The following is a 21,272-nucleotide window of genomic DNA, read 5'->3' on the forward strand; positions in this document are numbered from 1 at the left end:
ACATACAAGGGGGACTATATAAGTGCAGACATGGGAGTTTAAAATCTAGTTGAAAAGCGCAGAGCTGAACAAGAAGAGCAAATGTGGTCATTGGGACAGTAATTAGGGGAACCATGATGAGTCTAGTAGGCATAAAGGTGTACCGGTGATAGTAGGGTAGGTGTAAGGATGTACCAGTGTGTGTAGTATAGGTGGGAGTAGGGTTGGTGTGAGGGTTTACCAGTGTGTGTAGTATAGGTGTGAGGGTGTACCAGTGTGTGTAGTATAGGTGGGAGTAGGGTAGGTGGGAGGGTGTACCAGTGTGAGCAGTATAGGTGGGAGTAGGGTTGGTGTGAGGGTGTACCAGTGTGTGTAGTATAGGTGTGAGGGTGTACCAGTGTGAGCAGTATAGGTGGGAGTAGGGTAGGTGTGAGGGTGTACCAGTGTGTGTAGTATAGGTGGGAGTAGGGTAGGTGTGAGGGTGTACCAGTGTGAGCAGTATAGGTGGGAGTAGGGTTGGTGTGAGGGTGTACCAGTGTGAGCAGTATAGGTGGGAGTAGGGTAGGTGTGAGGGTTTACCAGTGTGTGTAGGGTAGGTGTGAGGGTGTACCAGTGTGAGCAGTATAGGTGGGAGTAGGGTTGGTGTGAGGGTGTACCAGTGTGTGTAGTATAGGTGTGAGGGTGTACCAGTGTGAGCAGTATAGGTGGGAGTAGGGTTGGTGTGAGGGTGTACCAGTGTGAGCAGTATAGGTGGGAGTCGGGTTGGTGTGAGGGTGTACCAGTGTGAGCAGTATATGTGGGAGTAGGGTTGGTGTGAGGGTGTACCAGTGTGAGCAGTATAGGTGGGAGTAGGGTTGGTGTGAGGGTTTACCAGTGTGATGAGTATAGCTGGGAATAGGGTAGGTATGATGGCTTACCAGTGTTAGTACCAATGATAGTGGTATAGGTGGGGGTAGGGTAAAGGTGAGGGTGTACCAGTGTGAGCAGTATAGGTGGGAGTAGGGTAGGTGTGAGGGTGTACCAGTGTGAGCAGTATAGGTGGGAGTAGGGTTGGTGTGAGGGTGTACCAGTGTGAGCAGTATATGTGGGAGTAGGGTTGGTGTGAGGGTGTACCAGTGTGAGCAGTATAGGTGGGAGTAGGGTTGGTGTGAGGGTGTACCAGTGTGAGCAGTATAGGTGGGAGTAGGGTTGGTGTGAGGGTTTACCAGTGTGATGAGTATAGCTGGGAATAGGGTAGGTATGATGGCTTACCAGTGTTAGTACCAATGATAGTGGTATAGGTGGGGGTAGGGTAAAGGTGAGGGTGTACCAGTGTGAGTATTATAAGTAGAAGTAGAGTAAGTTTGAAGATTTACCAGTGTGAGTACTACAGTTCGGAGCAGGGTTGGCTTCATAGTATATCAGTGTGAGAAGCATAGGTGGGAGTAGGCTAAGTGTAAGTGTACCAGTGTGAGTACTATAGGTGAGAGTAGGGTAAGTGACGGTGTACCAGTGTAAGTAGTAAAGGTGGGAGTAGGCTAAGTGTGAGTGTATCAGTGTGAGTAATATAAGTGGGAGTAGGGTAGGTGTGAGTGTATCAGTGTAAGTAGTATAGGTGGGAGTAGGGTAGGTGTGAGTGTGTACCAGCATGAGCAGTATAGGTGGGAGTAGGGTTGGTGTGAGGGTGTACCAGTGTGTGTAGGGTAGGTGTGAGGGTGTACCAGTGTGAGCAGTATAGGTGGGAGTAGGCTAAGTGTGAGTGTATCAGTGTGTGTAATATAAGTGGGAGTAGGGTAGGTGTGAGTGTATCAGTGTAAGAAGTATAGGTGGGAGTAGGCTAAGTGTGAGTGTATCAGTGTGTGTAATATAAGTGGGAGTAGGGTAGGTGTGAGTGTATCAGTGTAAGAAGTATAGGTGGGAGTAGGGTAGGTGTGAGGCTGTTCCAGTGTGATCAGTATAGTTGGGAGTAGGGTAGGTATGAACAGGGGAGGGCTGGCAAATTTTAGCCCGGGGGACAAAACTCAACTCAACAGCCTATTTTAAAGGAAAAAAATGCAGGTGGCCCAGTGTCCAGGAGTAGAGTAGGATCTAATATAAATATAGATGGGTTTATAAATGTAAAGGCTGAAGGCGAGTCTGATGAGGCATGCAGGGATTTCCATACAAGACAGTGGCAGCAGAGAAGTCTTGAAGGCAGGATTGTGCGCTGGCTATTATAGTGGAGCTAAAAGGCAGATGAGAGGCAGATCTAAGAGGTTGTAAAGGAGAGTATAAATTAAAAAAGGTAAAATAAAATGTAAATATTTGTTAATAAGCCCAGTTAGTGGGTAAGTTTTTGTTTCAACCAGATGTCAGCTTCCGATAATAAATACACCTTTCCCTGTAAGGCAAAGGAAAGAACATTTTAGTAAGAGAGTCCTTGTTACCTAAGCCCTTTCTCCTAAAGATGAAACGTTAACTCGAGTCTTACTCAGCCCTAAGCCCTTCCATTGGATGGTGCAGACTTTTACACTCTCACACTTGGTCTGTATGTCATGCTCTTACCACTAAATCTTAGTGCAGTTATGCATGTTACAAAGAGCATTTGTTCCTGCATCAGCATCATCACCATCATTCCGCAGCGCTGTACAGAGAACTCACTCACATCAGTCCCTGCCCTATTGGAGCTTACAGTCTAAATTCCTGAACACACACACAGAGAAAGAGACTAGGGTCAATTTGATAGCAGCCAATTAACCTACCAGTATGTTTTTGGAGTGTGGGAGGAAACCGGAGCACCCGGAGGAAACCCACGCAAGCACAGGGAGAACATACAAACTCCTCACAGATAAGGCCATGGTCGGGAATCGAACTCATGACCCCAGTGCATATCAGCACTGTTGCTGTTTGGTAAATAATCCTTACCTTGTATAGGGTATAAATTGAGAGGGACACAGGCTTAGCCGTCAAGAAAGCAGCCAGTAATACTCCTGAATTTTATAATATTAATTGGATCTCATGTGTAGTGTAGATCGGTTGTAAATTGTACTTGCCTGGAGCTCACTATTTTTACTGTAAATGCAATTTGTGTACTGTACCTTCCAGTTGAAAAAAAATCCCTTCTCCCGAAGGTTACCTACCGGCGGTCTGACAAACAAGCTAACCAGCAAGTTCTCTGATGTCCTGCGGATGCCAAACTGCAGCTTCATCTACTCCTGCGCATCCCTCAGGCGACATGTTCTAGGTGGACAACACACTGTCTGTCTAGAAGCTGATTGGGACCGTGGAGTATGCGGCAGATATCGTTACACCTGGAACGGGTGGGATTTACTTCGAACGTACCACCCAAAACTGAATTTTCAGGGATGGTTGGGAACATGCTTCAATCCTAAAGAAGTCTGTGAACAGTCCTCCAAAGTAAAAAATAATAGCAAAATGTAAGTTTGTATTATCCAATTACCCAGATTCCGCCTCACTCCAGTCTTTAGATTCAAGCTACGTGCCTGTGGTAACCTGCAATCGGTATTTTAATTGCAGTATTGAAAATCGTGGATTTGTGGCAAGAACCCATCTCTGTTTTGTTTACACAGTTTGATCTGGCTGAGATAATTAGGCACAGATGTTGCAATGAGTTGATGTGTATGAACGTGCTATGTCCTGCTAAGTGCTAAGCTTAATCATAAAACAGAAGAAGTATGTGATTGATCATGCTGAGATTGAGTTTTCTCTTTGTGAGCGGATATGTTTTGGAGAGTGAGATTATTTGCCAAGTACAGATAGGGGTCGAATTATCAGTCTTGTGAAGAGTAACTTTTATTAGTTTATGTTTGTTTGACTTCCCTGGGGAGACAATTCATTATGGTGACCTCAAGGTTACCTTCACTCTTTGGATTGTCAATAGATTTCTCATGGCACAAACTTTTCACTGCTAATGTATCCCCCTCAAGAGGAAAATGCTGATTTATTTTCTGTACTTAATGTATTTATGATAGAATCACATTGGGAAATGATATTGGGCTTGATTATCTAGGAGGTCAAGATTCATGTTTGCCAACCATTGGTAAGTTTACTGATAGTCAATGAAAAATAATTCCAATTCTTATTCATCGGTAACAATAAAAGAGATCAGTAATCTGTATTCTTTGACCTATTTTTGTCATCTGCCAGAAAAGTGTGATCTCGAAGACCTAATTTCGAATAACATTACAAGGTTTCAATCCTCTTACTATTACTAAATAAGATGTCCCCAAATCTCGCTAAATATTGTATATTATTTCCTCATTATCTGAAGGTTGTGGCAAAAGAAAAGAAAAGAAAAGAAAAGAAAAGAAGAATACTACCTGGGGAAGGCACACCCTGACAGGGGCGGATCTAGAATGTAATTTTACCAGGGGCGATTTAGGGGGGGGGGGGGTGGTGGCGATTTAGTTCCCGCCCCCTTTTTGACAGTTAAGGCTGCCGGCGGCTGCACACTATGTGCAGGTCCGTTCGGCAGAGACAGGCAGGGAGAGTGTGCTGCCCTCTGCTCTGATTGCAAAACACAATCAGAGCAGCACACTCTCCCTGCCTGTCTCTGCCGAACGGACCTGCACTTAGTGTGCAGCCGCCGGCAGCAAGCCCCTGCTGGGGGTGGGGGCGATTGCCCTGATCCCACCCCCCCTGCATCCGCCACTGACCTCAGATATGTGGTAAAAGTGTCAGCAACAAAAGATTAACACCAACATGAGACCCTCTTCTAAATCCATAATAGCACACTCAATGTTAGACTTGAAAAATCTGTGACACACATAGAAACAAATTTGTATTGATATGTATTAAAATAAAATATAAAAAGCGAAATCTTGTGGCCAGTGAGGTGGTCAAAATTGACTGCAAATGACATGAAATTAGTGTTATTGAGGTTAATAATAATGGAAAATAAAAGCAATAATATGTGATTTTAGCAAAAAAGAATAGGCTTCTACTAGGAGGTCGCCTTTGACTATCTAGGTGGGGTTATCACTGATTGCACAGCAGGATTTAGTAGTTTTATTAATTAGCTGCACTATGAATTTACATTTGCTTAACTAATGACTACATAAATATTTCTTCAGATACTAATTTCACTATCAGTATTGTGGTCTCCAAGAATTTCATACAGAGCTGTCCCGATGTATTGTCACAATTATTAAGAATAGCATACATTTTGCTACATATTACATTCAAATATTAGACTACACTAGGGATAGAGCCTTATGAATCACATTGATTGTCATAAATTTAAAATACCATACTCCAAATTTTTAATATTTCTGCTTTTTACATTTTATTTTAATACATATCAATAAAAATTTATTTTTATGTGTGTCACAATTTTTCCAAGTCCAAAATTGAGTGTGCTATTATGGATTTAGAAGAGGGTCTCATGTTTATATTAGAGATGTTCACTGACCCCCGTGTTCTGGTTTTGGTTTTGGATCTGGATCTGATTTATTTGTAAAATCCCTTTTTTTTTTTTTTTGTAAACTCACATATATTTGCTTTTTTCCCCCTACATTATTATTAACCTCAATAACACTAATTTCAAGTCATTTGCAGTCAATTTTGACCACCTCACAGGTCACAATATTATATTCATACACTTTCAAACAAAGGCTGCAGCGACCTGGCTGGATGGTAAGCGACAGAGCAATGACACAAACACACATCAGTTCCTAGCACATCTAGAAAACATTTCCACACAGTAGTGGCAGAAAAGGAAAAGTGGTGCAAAGTGTAATTGTCCTGGAATCATGAAATTAGTTATGGTTCATTTGATCGCTCCACCCACTACTTGGAAAACTATGGTAAATTTACAGCTAATACATGGCAACGAGCACTGAACCCCCCTCCCCCCCCCTTGATGCGTGCTTTTATCAGACCCAGACCAATCCAGGGTGCCAGACAATGCACTAGAAAGAGCCATTGTAATTCACAGCAAAAAAGCAAGTTCATCAGTGAGCTTCGAATCAGCCCCAATTTCCAAAAAACTATAATATAGTTAGGTTACCTTTGGCGTAAAGTGCAGATTACAAACACATGTGCAATACTGATGAAACAGCAGCAAAGTGCAAGGTATTACATATACACGTCTATTTAGACATCCATGCTTACATTACTTTTGCAAGCAACGTTGTTCTTTGTTAATTAAACTGTTGTTTTTATACCGTTCAAAAAAATTAAAAATAATCCTTTTTCATTCGTTGTATGTTGATAGTTGATAGTAGGATCGGGTAGAGTTACAGTAGAAGTGTCGCTAATTCTGGTCAATTCTTTTACAGTAGACAAGACCAGATGTTGTGCTGAGTCATCTGCATCATCAATGGGTGTTTAAGATTTTCGCAAAGCACACAACAGTATATAGCACATGTAGGTAACATTGGCATACAGCGGTAGCTGAAAGTAAAAGTGGCGCAAGATGGAATTGTCCTTGGGTCCTCCCACCCACCGTTATGTTGGATCTTAAAAAGGACATGCGCTCTTTAACAAACCAAGCACTTCAGCAACAAGGAAAACCACTTTTGAGGCTGATGTGCTTGGTTTGTTTGGGCCCCCACAAAACAAGCTAAAAATAGGCTTAAAGCACCTAAAGTAACAATGCTGTTAATGAACTCTACTGTGGGAAGATGTTGTTGTCATGCTCAGCCTCATCCTTAACCTCATCAGTTTGTACATCATCCTTACACATTATTAATTCATCATCGCTGGAATCCACCATTACAGAAGCTTCAGTATTTTGATATAATTGGCGGGAAAGGCTTTCCTCGTGGAAACTGAAGTTCATTTTTATGAACACCTTGATTTCTCTCTGCAATCGGGTGGATTTGCATTTCCAGTAACGCACCCAGGAGAGAGCTACCACCTGGCGTTTTCTTCCACGTCTGGCTCCTAGCTCCCAGAATCCTCCCACACTTCCTGATGAACCCTTGCAAATTGGGCGCTCTCGTCTGTTGCTTGAGGAATGCGCGAGACAAATCATGCAAAGTCTTTGCCTATACTGTGGGGAGGCCGGCCACTTAATCTCTAAGTGTCCCAAGAGACTGGGAAACGCTCCCTCCTAGCCGGTGTCGGGGAGTCCGAACTAGAAGTTAAGCTCATCACTCCCTACACCTCCTCAAGATCTGATTTTTCGATGGCCATCACCCTGGAGTCTCCTATTGGGCCTTTCCTGACACAAGCCTTTGTGGATTCCGGCTCTGCCGGAAATTTCATCTCTGCCGCTCTGCCTTCGCAACTCCATATTTCCACACGGCCTCTCTCTCGGCCTTTGTTTCTTTCTGCAGAGGATGGCAACCGCATCTCCAATGGAACTATCTTGCTGGTTACGACTCCCCTCCTTCTGACCATCTGAGTCCTACATTCCGAAATGATTGAATTCCTGGTCTTTCCGGAATCTGTGAACTCCGTAACATGGTTGCCCGCAAGAGATTGTCTCGCGGTGTTCAATTTGTCTCACAGTTCTGGAGAGTGTTTTGTAAAGAGTTGGGTATTGGTTTAAAGTTCTCTTCCGGATATCATCCTCAGACTAACGGCCAAACGGAACGTGTGAATCAAGACTTGGGGCTAGATTTACTAAGCTGCGGGTTTGAAAAAGTGGGGATGTTGCCTATAGCAACCAATCAGCTTTCATTTATTTAGTACCTTCTACAAAATGTTAGCTAGAATCTGATTGGTTGCTATAGGCAACATCCCCACTTTTTCAAACCCGCGGCTTAGTAAATCTAGCCCTTGGAGTTTTTCCTTCGTTGTTTCTCCTCTGGGAATCACTCGGACTGGAGCAACCTTCTATCTTGGGCTGAGTTCGCCCATAATTTCCATGTCCATGACTCCTCTGTTTCCTCTCCATTCTTTACAGTATTCGGAACTCATCCTATAGTTCCCGACTTCGAGTCTTCTCCTAATTCCTCCATTCCAGATGCTAATTCTTTGGTTCGTAACTTATCTCATATCTGGGCCACCACCAGGGCCGGACTGGCCATCTGGGCCAGTGTATGACTATAGTATGTTTTGTGTGTGACAGGGTATGATTATAGTATGTTTTGTGTGTGACAGTGTAACTATAGTATGTGTGTGTGGGCCAGTGTATGACTATAGTGTGTGAGTGTGTGGGGGCCGGTGTATGACTATAATGTGTGTATGTGTGTGACAGTGTATGACTATAGTGTGTGTGACAGTGTATGACTATAGTGTGTGTGTGACAGGGTATGACTATAGTATGTGTGTGGAGGCCGGTGTATGACTATAGTATGTGTGTGGGGGCCGGTGTATGACTATAGTATGTGTGTGGGGGCCGGTGTATGACTATAATGTGTGTGTGGGGGCCGGTGTATGACTATAATGTGTGTGTGGGGGCTGGTGTATGACTATAATGTGTGTGTGAGGGCCGGTGTATGACTATAATGTGTGTGTGGGGGCCGGTGTATGACTATAATGTCTGTGTGGGGGCCGGTGTATGACTATAATGTGTGTGTGTGTGTGGGGGCCGATGTATGATTATAATGTGTGTGTGTGTGTGTGAGGGCCGGTGTCAGACTATAATGTGTGTGTGGGGGCCGGTGTATGACTATAATGTGTGTGTGTGGGGGCCGGTGTATGATTATAATGTGTGTGTGTGTGAGGGCCGGTGTCAGACTATAATGTGTGTGTGGGGGCCGGTGTATGACTGCAATGTGTGTGTGAGGGCCGGTGTAAGACTATAATGTGTGTGTGTGAGGGCCGGTGTAAGACTATAATGTGTGAGTGTGAGGGGGGTCTTAATATAATGTGGGAGGTAGGCTATTAATCTAATGGTGAATTGCAGGTGGGGGCAATTATTGGGTGCTATTTTATTTGTGGGGTGATGGTGGAGCAATTTAATTTAATAGTGGGGCCTATCAATTTAAGATGAATTGGATTTCATTTTAAATTGATTGGATTTTTAATTTAATGCTGGCGTGGTTTGGGAGCTATTAATTGAATGTGGGGCTGTTTTGGGAAAAGGAAGTCTATTTATTAAATGTGATTATGAGTTATTTAATGCCTGGGGTGGTTGTGGGAAATTATTATTTTCTAAATTTAATGTACTCATTTGTTTTTCCAAATAGGGTATCCAACATCCCAGGATCCAGACAACCAGCAATTGATCTAAAGACACCAGCAGTCACAAGTGGTCACAATGACAAGACAGGTAGGAGAGACCAGGACTGTCTGCCAACTGTCCTCAATTTGGTGGGTGACTGTCCCGCTTAGTCAGGATTTAGTCTGTCTACAAGGAACAGTTGGGAGGAGGTATGTCCTGCTTCACATTGTACTGCTTGTGAAGACAGAACTGTGTGCACCTAACAGTAGTGCACACAGTATTGCCTGTGTATTTGTCAAAAATGTGTCCAATAGCCAAATTACATCATAGGAGCCCCCTTGCCTTAAGTGCCCTGGCCCCCCGAGCCTTAAACCAGTTCTGGTCAGCAGGAGGGATCTGTGCTCCCAGTTCCGGACAGGGCACAGACTGCAGAGCAAGCTGAGGAGCTCTAAATCTCATGAGATTTATTAATCTCGTGAGACTAAGAGGAAGTTCCCACCCTGACGGATATCGACAGCATCAGAAGCATAGATAGGTACAGTGGACTGGGGTGTCATAATGTGTCTGAAGGGGTGGCGTGATGTGAATGGGGAGGGCCTGATATATGTAATGTTTTATTATAGTGTATGTATCAATGCATCATTTTGACCATGCCCCCAACATATTGTAGTCACGCCCTTGGCAGCACAGCCACTGCGCTGTGGCACACGTTTTTTTTCCTACTCATGAACACAGGTGCGCTTTAAATGCCAGGACTGATTTTTAGTCCCAGTCCGGCCCTGGCCACCACTAAAGACAAACTGTTAAGAACGGGTTAACAATTCAAGCGTTCCGCTGATCGTCACCGTAGACTTGTACCCATTCTGCAACCTGGAGACAAAGTATGGCTTTCTACCAAGAACCTCAGACTCCGATTCCCATCCTTGAAGCTGGCTCCTAGATTTATTGGGCCTTTTCCGGTTCTTCAAGTTATTAACTCTGTGACCTACTGATTACTTCTCCCTCCCTCACTGAAGATTCATAATACCTTTCATATATTTCTTCTCAAACCCCTGGTACTCAACAAATTTTCCAGTACTTGTCCGCCTCCAGCTGCCATTTCTGTATCCGATAATGAATTTGAGATTAGCCATATTTTAGATTCTCGCCAATTTCATGGTCGCCTTCAATTTCTCCTTTATTGGAAAGGTTATGGTCTGGAGGAGAGATCATGGGTTTATAAAGAAGATATCCAGGCTCCTCGGTTGTTGGCTCATTTCCTCAAAGATCAAGCCTTGAGAAAAGAGGTGGGGTACTGTCAATTACCGTGCCCGCACCTTCACTCGGTGCCGGGGACGGACGCTTGATTTCCCTACCCGTCGCGTTCTGTTGCCTGGCAACGGGACGAATGACGTGCTTCTGCTCGGCCGCTGGGCGCATGCGCTGTAGCATGCGTCCCGTTGCCTAGCAACAGGACGCTGAGGTGCCTCACCTGACCCCTGTCCTCCAATCAGCCTGCAGCTCTACCTCTATCAGGAAGTCTCCTGCACCATTAGGGTGCCAGAGTATCATGGTATGGTTCCCCTGCTCCAACGTCCCTCAGCATTTAGCTGTTTCTTGATTGGTTTCCTGGCTTCTGACCCGGCCTGTCTGACTTTCCCTATGGATCTCCCTTTGGCATTGATCTCTCCCTTGGCTCTGACCGCAGACCGTCTGACTGCGCTTTGTCTGCCTCCTCTGTACTACGCTGCCAGCCCGGCTTGACCTTGGAATGCCTCACTACGTTCTGCCTGACCCATTCACCTTTTTACCTGCGGCCTGCCCTGAATCGTTACCTGCATTACTTCACTGGTGGCTGACCAGGAGGGCCGCGACCTCCGTACTCCTGCAGCGAATTCCAAACTTCCTTGCGGGGACACCAGGGGTACGTTTAGACTCCGCTCTTTCTGGTTAGCAGTGTCAATACCAGTAAGTAGCCTTAGCATCTGAACAGTGACAAATCCATTTTGATAACACAGTACAATGTGACTGCAGATTAAGAACAACACTGCCAGCCCTATTATTTCTATTTCAGCAATGACAATTAGCAATGGAGCAATGGAGCTCTCCTCTTTTTGTATGTTCTCCCTGTGTTTGAATGGATTTCCTCCAGGTGCTCCGCTTTTCTCCCACACTCCAAAAACATACTGGTAGGTTTATTGGCTGCTAACAAATTAACCCTAGTCTGTGCGTGTTAGGGAATCTCCAATAGGGCAGGGACTGATGTGAGTGACGAATATTCTCTGTACAGCGCTGCGGAATTGGTGGTGCTATATAAATAAATAATGATGATTCTCATTGCCGTGAATGGTTTTACTGTGTATTGGAGGCTCGTACTCTTTGGACGACCAATCAAGTTGTGTGACATTGCGTTATCTGGAAAACTTTGGCACACAGTGCGACCTGTCATATTCCAGTTAATGAGTTCACTTTCTCTCTTGTTGTATTTGGCAGTGAGTCAGCACACTCTGAAGAGAAAATAAAGATATACTTTTGTAATCACATTAATGCCGTTTGACAAGAACAGTTTAAATAAAATGTGATAATTTGGCAGCAGTTTATTCCCCAGATCAGTGTTTGTCAAGAGAAAAGGAAACAATCGAATGTTTACTTTGTACTCGCTCAGTGCCGACTTCTTTCCCAGTCTTATGTTGGATGTTTTCTTTTTATTTATGGGTAAGTAAGCAGAATTAATATTTTTAAATGATTGATGATTGGGCTGTTTGTAATGACAGAGGATTAAGTTTCTCTTGATGGCTGAACAAAAACATTTTTCCTGGTGTCAACAATCCGGATCGTGGATTGAAAGAAAAGAGCCACTTTTATGTATCTGTAATGTTAGTGCTTTTCTTAAGCACTAAAAGATGGCAGATATACCACAAGGGGCATTGTGGGGGCACAGTGGTTAGCATTGCTGCCTCACATCGCTGGGGTCATTGATTTGAGTCTTATATGTGCTGAATTTGCATGTTCTCTCCATGTTTGCATGGGTTTCCTCTGAGCACTCTAGTTTCCTGTTACACAGTCTAAAAAAATACTGGTAAGTTAATTGGATTCTGACAAGAAAGGACCCGTGTGTGTGTGTGTGTGTGTTGTGTGTGTGTGTGTGTGTGTGTGTGTGTGCATGTGTGTGTGTGTGTTGTGTGTGTGCGTGTGTGTGTGTGTGTGTGTGGGTGTGTTAGGGAATGTATGTTGTAAACTGCAATGGAACAGGGTCTGAAGTATAAGATTCAATAGAAATTAGCTGAGCACACCACACATGACTGCCTCACCCTCTGTAATAGATTAATGCGCTCTGAGTCCTATTGGGAGAAATGTGCTGTATAAATTATTATTTATTGTTATTGTTATTGTTGTTGTTGTTGTTGTTGTTGTTGCGGCTTTACGTAAGGTCCACCAAAGACAAAATGATCACCTCCAAATCCAGATATTTTAGGTTAATCTCCATGTACTGGGTTGGTTTATACTATAACAAGTGTTTTTATGGGTAGGAGCTGCAAAAAAAAGCCTGACCCCCTCCCAGGAGAATATAGACTACCAGTTGTATACTGTAAAGGACTAGTACTCTACCCATTCCATAGCCTGTGGAGCCGGGGTAAAGAACAAAACTCCAGTGTATAATGGACTCTGAATATTATAAAACGTGAGTAAAAATGATTAAATAAATATACACTTAATTTTAAAATAAATGTTAACTAAATCAAAGACTCCCGAAAACCCTTTTCTATCACTTTATTGCAATATAAAATAAAACAATCTGTCTCAATCCAAGTGAAACAACCCCTCAATGTCGTCCGAGAAGTTTTCATGTCGCTTTTATAATAGGCCCATTTATTTCAATAATTGTACGCACTTAAAAGGATTTTGTTTTTTCTTCATCTCACTAATTTTAAAGGAATCAGTCTTTAATAGATTGTCCCTGTTCTATACTTGCAGTGATTTTGCTATGTCTGAATCTATGGAAGAGTTTTGTAAAGGGGGATGGGATTTACGATGGAGAATATAATTCAGCTTTGATAACGCGTTTCAGGGGTTGATGAATCACACATTTTAGCTGGAAGTAACAAGCTCCATCTATATGATTACTGCAGACATAAGAGCCATGAACCATGCATATGTCTGTGTACCAACTGCTTGCTGGTTATGTGTCAGACTCAGGGGCAGGCTGGGCTAGGGGGCAGGGAGTCATCTTGCCCCCGGGCCGGTACCATAGTAGGCTACCATGGGCCGGGTCACTGGGCCACCTGAAGTTTTTTTCCTTTAAAATATTCCTAATAGGCTCCTGAGTCGAGGTTGCCCCCCCGGGCTAAAATTTGCCAGCCCTCCCCTGGCCACACCAGTTGACTAATTCCTTTAATATTTTGAAGCATTCCAGGTCTTCAAAATAGTAATACGCAATTTCTGCAATAAAATACTTTCAATTTTAAAAAAACTTAAATAAAATTACTGACATTTTTATACCTGTCTGTGCTTCATTTACATTTAAATTGTATTTTTTTATTTGTACATTTTAATGATTTTATAACATTATTATTTCCATGCCCACTCACCCTCCCGACACAAAAACACACACTTTGAAGCGGCACCCCAGCCCCCAGGCAGGTGGTGTGGCGCTTGGTTGTGACATCATAGCCAAGCGTCGCACAATGACCCCGTTGTAGAAGGCTCAACAGGGTCATTATAATTACTGGATGAGTGACATCACTCATTCGGTGTTTTTCGTCGCTCCCTAACCGTTGGCACACTGCAGTCGTCTAATAGCAGCACCGGCACTGTGAACAAGGCATCTCATGAAAGTAAAGCTGGTTTCTCATGTCTGAGGACATGTAAACAAAATCTCATATTGCAGGGGAAAGAGGAACTGCAAGTACCTGCTAAATTAGGAATTCATTCTATATATGGAAAGGGCTTCTCTTAAATCTCATTTAAATATTGCATCCCACAGGATGAAATCTTGTTTTTTGGGTACAATACAGTCTTGTGCAGACCAAACACTAGAAGGAATGCAATGATCTACCCAGTATCTCCAGAGATGGACCCCAATGTGGCATGTGGCATGCCCTTGGTTCTATTGTCAATACCTTTTTATCTTTACAAACAAACCTAATAGTACAACAATATGCAATGTTTATCTGCTTTGCATTTCAATGGGGATAAGCACATTGTTGCAGCTTCATAAAATAAAGTATAACTATGTCTGGTATTAGGAGCAGCCAGGATATGGAGACTCCTGGTCTGGTGTCTTCTAATGTCACTTTATTGTGTTTTAATATTTTATTACTTTGCTGCCAGCCCCAATGTCCCCTCACTCTCAAGATTAATTTAAGTTATAACAGAGGTTAAACCTCTAACTTAGGTGAGAATCATAAACGTTTAAATAAATGAAAGCGTCCGTCGTAAAGTGATGTGAAGCTGGACTTCATGGGACATTTGTTCTGTTTCCACTCACAGCGGCGCACGGAGGATTGCCGACCCCCAAAAAAAAAACCCAAAAAAAACCAGAGAGAGAGCTCAGTTTCACCAGCGCTGTCCTATACAGCAGCCGCGGCGCTGTCTAAGAAGCGTCTGCGGCGGTGCTGTATACAATACAGCACCGCCGCAGACGCTTCTTTGACAGCGCCGCGGCTGCTGTATAGGACAGTGGCCACTTAGTTAGCGCAGGGGGGGTTTCTAGAGACTCAGAAACCCCCCCTGCGTGCCCCACTGACTCAATGCACCTTCAGAAGAATCTGGCAACCACATAACTAGGGTGGTGTTTCTAAAGACAGTAAAGTGGGCATTCACCTTGTAAGGTGCTGTGCAGATAAGTAGGTGCATTTGAAGCATTGTAGATCTGCAGATTTTTCTGTTCATAAAAGACCTTTACTTTACCCTTTCACGATTTGCAGAAATACACAATGTGGATTGGTTGATTAATACACAGGTGGGGCAGTGATGTCACAGTTGCTCGAGTGGCTGCATTCTGAGGTTTTTGACCTGTATAATATGTAAACTGTCCTATAGAAATGGAGATTCGGGTATCTGTAATAAATAAATTACTGTCACTATAATATTGCCATCTCTAAAATGTTTACCATCAAAACAGTTGTTAGACTATTAATTGTTTTATGTTGTTGTGGCAAGAGCAGGGAGCTGAGTTATTTCTAAAATAATGACTGAGCCTTCATTCCCATCTCATAGTCATACTAACTGTCATGTATATGTTGTATGTTCAGTTGTGATTGTTGTACACTGTTCTTAAATGTCATCAGGTGTGTTTTTGAGCAACTGTAAAACCCTTAGCATATATCCTAGCAGAGCTACTGTAACTTACAGTCACTAGCCGACGTGGTCACCCCTATTGTTAGCATCAGCCATTGACATTGAACTTTGTGAGACTCTCTTTAGTAGTAGCTGAAGGTGGCTGCACTATAGATCAGCTCTGTGACCTACCTCCCACATAATGATCTTCCCACATATAGCAAGAAACATCTAAAAACTTGTAAAGGCAGCTGGGAAATTATTGCAGTTATGCCAGTGAGTGTCATCACACCAAGGAGAGAGTTGTTTAGAATATCTACTGGAATATCATCATCATCATTTATTTATATAACGCCAATATGTTCCGAATCTCAGTTCAACTCCTGTACCTAGTGAATGTAACTGTCATCAACAATTAGTTGTGTTGTGTGTGAGCGCCAACCAACCTTTGCTTTAATACATTTAGATTGGGGAATCTCCATCCTCAAGCTACTAACATACTAGTATTATCACTTACCGCTGTGAGCAGTCCGGCCTTTTGTTGATTTGAAATACAAATGGGATCTCAGGTTGTGACTCTGACCTGAACCATCCAGAGGACACAAGAGACACCAAGGGAAATCAGATTTATTTGTCATTGCAATTGCACCCTAATATACCAATAAATCACCCCAGGGATCTCCTGAGAACTCTGTATTGACCTGTACACCCCTGTACCCAATCAGGCTTGAAGTTATATCTACAGTTGAAGTTCTCTCCCCATATCCTAAGGCTGCAATTTGGGCCTGCACCATCCAGTCTACACCTCATGATGGTCTGAATTACATCGGGGATATGAAGTTGTGACTTTGACTGTCACATCCAGAGGCCACTGAACTTGTTTTTATCTATTGACACACCTGTGCCCCTCCACAGCAACCATCCAATGACTCTTCTACTCAATCACAGCCAATTTCTCACATTCCATCCTGGTTTCAGGTACTGCCTCCTCCATTCCTGGGCTCTGTCCTATGCACACCATGCACCCACAGTCCATCTCCTGCCTCTATCACCTGTCCCTATATGGTCCTCCAACGCCTCCAAACTTATCGCTATTCATCCTGTTAACTTCGCCCCTTTGGCAAAAGTCAGTCTGAAGACCCATGGGTAGCAGAGTGATAGAACCTCAGGATCTCACATTAGAGTGTCAGGAAATCAGGATTGCACTCAGGTAACAGTGTGTCAGGAACACATGGATAGTAGAGTATCAGAAACTCAGGATTGCACACATATAGCAGAGTTTCAGGAACCAAGGTATTCTGGATTTTAAACCGGATAGCATGTTGCGAACAAGATGTCAAACTCAGGATAGCAGGATTAGGATACCAGGAACTTAGGATAACAGAAACAAGACCATCTCATAGGACCTGTAACTGTGCAACAGCATAAGGTCACCAATCATCTGACCATGGGAGAGTCAAAGCTTTAAAGAGAAGACATCCAATACCTGCAGTTACCTGTCAAACTTGTAGAACCAGAGTCTTCAGCTTCCCAGTTTAACCAGGCAATCCATACATCCTTGTACCTGTACTCCATCTACTCTACCTGGACACCAGTCCAGTCCCACTCCCTGCTCCAGTGGCTGATCAGGTAATCCAGTCTCCTTGTATCTGCTCTCCCTCTGTTATACCTGGATACCAGCATTACCAGTCTGTAGTTCATGTTTGATCTAACGTACCTTAGTATCGTGATTTGATTCTCCCAAATATATTCTGGTTGCTCACTACCTGCTACCATCAGCTGAACTCTCCATCAGACTAGTGCCAGACTATTCTGAATTACCCCTGCCTGTCTGACTCTGAGTCCTGCAATACATCTCACCAGCATTACCTGCTGCGCCTGTGGGCTTGTGATACTTGTATTAACATTAACTGCATTTTAATATTACCTGTGTGACCTTTGTTCAAAATAAAGACACTCCGTTTGCAGTAACTACCAATACTTTCCGCTGTATTCATAATGGAGCCTTAACATTACCCAAGCAAACAAAATGTTGGTCACATGGCTATGTTCTTACAAGGTCTTTTACAGTTGAGTAGAGGAAGTAAATTAAAATTACTAAGCTCAAATGTAGAAAAGAGAAGCAAATATATCACGTTAACCTCTTTAAAAAGATGTAAAAAGGACGTACTTGTGTACAGTTCTCAGGGATATTGATCTTGGCTCACAGGATATTGCCTCTCTGCGAAGTTGTACTCACTGCTTGAAAATCTATTCACACATTGTCTAGCAGGCAGATAGTTCCATTGTTTTGGGAGATACTTTGGGCTCAAAGGCGCATGCAAGGTTTCCTGCGTGAAAAGATTTCACAAAAACAGAAAGAAGAGAGAGAAGAGGGGGAGATTGGAGATTGCAAATTCATCATAACGCTGTCATATACTACATGTGAAATATTAGCTGTATACAATTTACAATATAAATTAACACATAATGTCAGGGACTGTGCAATTATATTGTACACATCCATATAGTCACATCCACTCTATTAACAGGGTTAAAGTCTGCTTCCTGATAGCTTATCCTGTATAACCATCATTCATATATGTTTTGTATGATTCCTTTGCAGCTAGATGCTGATTTTACCTCCATGGTAGAGTGATGGTACTCGGTACTCAGCACCTCGCTACTTCCACTGTGTTCTCTTCTTCCGGATTTGCAAATTAAAAGCTACACTCCAATGATGGAATATTGGTGCAGGGCTGTCCTGCGGTCGGCTTCCTCCTCCAATCAACAGTGAAATATTTTCAGTGGATGGCAAAGAAAAAATTTTCCCCCATAAAATCTGTTGCATTGTTGGAAGTTCTACCCCCGGCTGACAGCAGTTATGAACAGCTCAATGGGGAAGAGACCTTTCAGGCCTGTAATTATTGGGATATAGTTTTGGTACATGGATTGTTTGGCTTCTTAACTCCTTCATGTGGGACTAGAGCGGCAGTGGGTGGGTTCTGTCTGCACTGCTGCCATCTAGGCCGGCAAATCTATTAGCTTCTCCATAAAACCGGATGTAATGTTGGCATAGTGATTATTTGATGTCACAAAAAGGTATTTGCGTAGCTGGTCTTCACTTTTATGTGAGTAACACTAATTATCGATTTTCCTGCCTAGAATTGCTTCCTTTTTGTTTGCAGTCTGCACAAGTGACATTCTGCAGTTCACAAACAGTAATATAGATACACACATGAAATGAGAGTGTACCTTGGTGCAAGTCTCCCTATTTTTTGTGTGATGAACTCATTATATAACTTTTCTAATTAATAGTATGGAATCCAAATCACTTCAGAATCGTTTCTGTATGTTAAAAATGCTTTTCTTTTTATTAAGGAAAATAGTGCAGGTTCTTATAGCAATGCCCAAACCAGAGGAAAATAAAGAGATCTGCTAAACCAGCACATGTAACCTGATGCAGGAGTCTTTTACTATATTCTTTAGTGATGCAGAGTATCCTCGGTACAGGTAATTCAGAAAGGTGCTCTGTAGATTTCATGCCAGCATTTATTGGTTCTTCCGATGCACTGATGTTGACTGACTGCTACTTATAGTGAGGATCGGGCAATCCACAGCTCTGTGTATCGGTGAGTTGGGAACCATCCATGCTGAGATACGCTGTTCTTCAATAGTAATAAGGATGCCAAATTGTGTCCTCTATCAGGCTGCTCAATGTATCTTAAACCCAACGTGTTTCGTCTGGGTATAGATATTGTCACGGGCACTAGGAGTCTTTACCCAGTGATCACCAGGTGATAGGCTTACCAGAGCAGTATAGATGGTAATATGGTACTCTGGTAGCAGGGTGATCACGGAACAGGAAATAGTAGATGATAGAGATGCTCAGGAAAGTCTATGACTAGCAGCACTGGTAATATGGATGTAGTAATACACGAGGAACTGTATGGACAAAGGACACGTGAGGGTAGTCAGTGGTCTGCGGTAGCAAGTTGTACCACTGCTATAGTGAGGAGGAATGTCCAACAGAAACGAGGAGGTGATGAGAGTCAGCGGTCTGCGGATAGCAAGTTGTACCGCTGTCTGAGTGAAGGAATGAAATCCAAGTGGAGGTATCCGGGGAGAGCAGAGCTGAGCTGGAACTGTTGAGCACGGAGAGTAGCGGATAGGAATCAGCTGTAGCAGTCTCGAGGAAACACGGGAGAGATGAGATGAGCTGAAGACTGAAGCGCACGGAGGCAGCGGATAGGAATCAGCCAAACAGTCACGATGAAACACAGGCGAGTTGAAGTAGATTGAAGACTGTAGTGCACGGAGGCAGCGGATAGGAATCAGCTAACAGTCATGATGGCACACAGGTGAGTTGAAGTAGATTGAAGACTGTAGTGCACGGAGGCAGCGGATAGGAATCAGCTAACAGTCACGATGATACATAGCAGAGTTGAAGTGGCTTGAAGACTGAAGTGCACGGAGGCAGCGGATAGGAATCAGCTAACAGTCACGATGATACATAGCAGAGTTGAAGTGGCTTGAAGACTGAAGTGCACGGAGGCAGCGGATAGGAATCAGCTAACAGTCACGATGATACACAGGAGGGTTGAAGTGGCTTGAAGACTGTAGTGCACGGAGGCAGCGGATAGGAATCAGCTAACAGTCACGATGATACACAGCAGAGTTGAAGTGGCTTGAAGACTGTAGTGCACGGAGGCAGCGGATAGGAATCAGCTAACAGTCACGATGATACATAACAGAGTTGAAGTGGCTTGAAGACTGTAGTGCACGGAGGCAGCGGATAGGAATCAGCTAACAGTCACGATGATACATAGCAGAGTTGAAGTGGCTTGAAGACTGTAGTGCACGGAGGCAGCGGATAGGAATCAGCTAACAGTCACGATGATACACAGGAGGGTTGAAGTGGTTAGGAAACCACAGGAGTAGAAGTGGTATGGAAACCACAGGGGTAGAAGTGGTCTGGAAACCACAGGGGTAGAAGTGGTTTGGAAACCACAGGAATCAGCAGCGCTGAATACACGAGGAAACACAGGAACACCTTCAGAGGCTCATGGGGAATGAGACTCCAAGATCAGGCAACGTGGTATTGACCACAGGTGCTTAATATAGGGAGTGTTGCCTGATCTGCCAATTAAGTTAAAGGAACAGGTACTGAAGGGTTTGAAAGGGCTGCGCATGCGCAGACCCTCAGGATGGAGGACGACCACGGTTCCTAAATATACGAGAAGAAGCACTCACAGTCCGATGAGTGACAGATATACACTAACCAATATAAACCAAAGAGCAGAAGCACACAACGGGCGACATTTATACAAACAGAAAAGCAGATTTACAGTTTCCAACCTGTGAGGTTACTTTTACAAAGTTAGCGACTGACTCGGCATAAGATCTTTTGGCCATTAAACTTTTATTTGTAAAATAAAAATTCCAGAATGTGACTGAAGAAGACCCTCTTAGTTCTGTATTTGATAAAATCTGCAACACCTGACTCTAGATACCTCCAAACCGTCCTGATTTTGGCGGGACAGTCAGGGTTTTAGGGCTCTGTCCTGCTGTCCCATCCCGGGGGTATGTGTGTCCCGCGGGTGGGAATGTTGTGAGATTCTTGTGTTCTCAGCTGCAGGGGAAGGGAGGTTTGTAATTGGCAACCTAGTGCTTTACAGCACTAGGTAGCCCTCTGGGGGTATACACACTATACCAGTGATGGGCAACCTGATACAATTCAGGGGCCAAATGGGGCCGCCCTCTAACCTTCAAAAGGGCCGCACATTGCCCATAATCTCAGTGATAATGTAACACTCCTATAGGTAGGTGGTGTTAGAGTGCAGTGCGGATCGTACCTGGTCTCAGGATGTTTTTCTTTAGTTCACAACATGGCAGTGGGACAGAGAACCCTCGGGTCCCCAAGTAGGACACCAAACATTAAGTAACGTCAAATTTATTATTCAGGAACAATATATTGCTAAAATGTTTTTAGGGGCAAATAATGATTAGCAACAAATACCAT

The sequence above is a fragment of the Mixophyes fleayi genome, chromosome 1 (genome assembly GCF_038048845.1).
Source record: "Mixophyes fleayi isolate aMixFle1 chromosome 1, aMixFle1.hap1, whole genome shotgun sequence".
Classification (NCBI taxonomy): Eukaryota; Metazoa; Chordata; class Amphibia; order Anura; family Limnodynastidae; genus Mixophyes; species Mixophyes fleayi.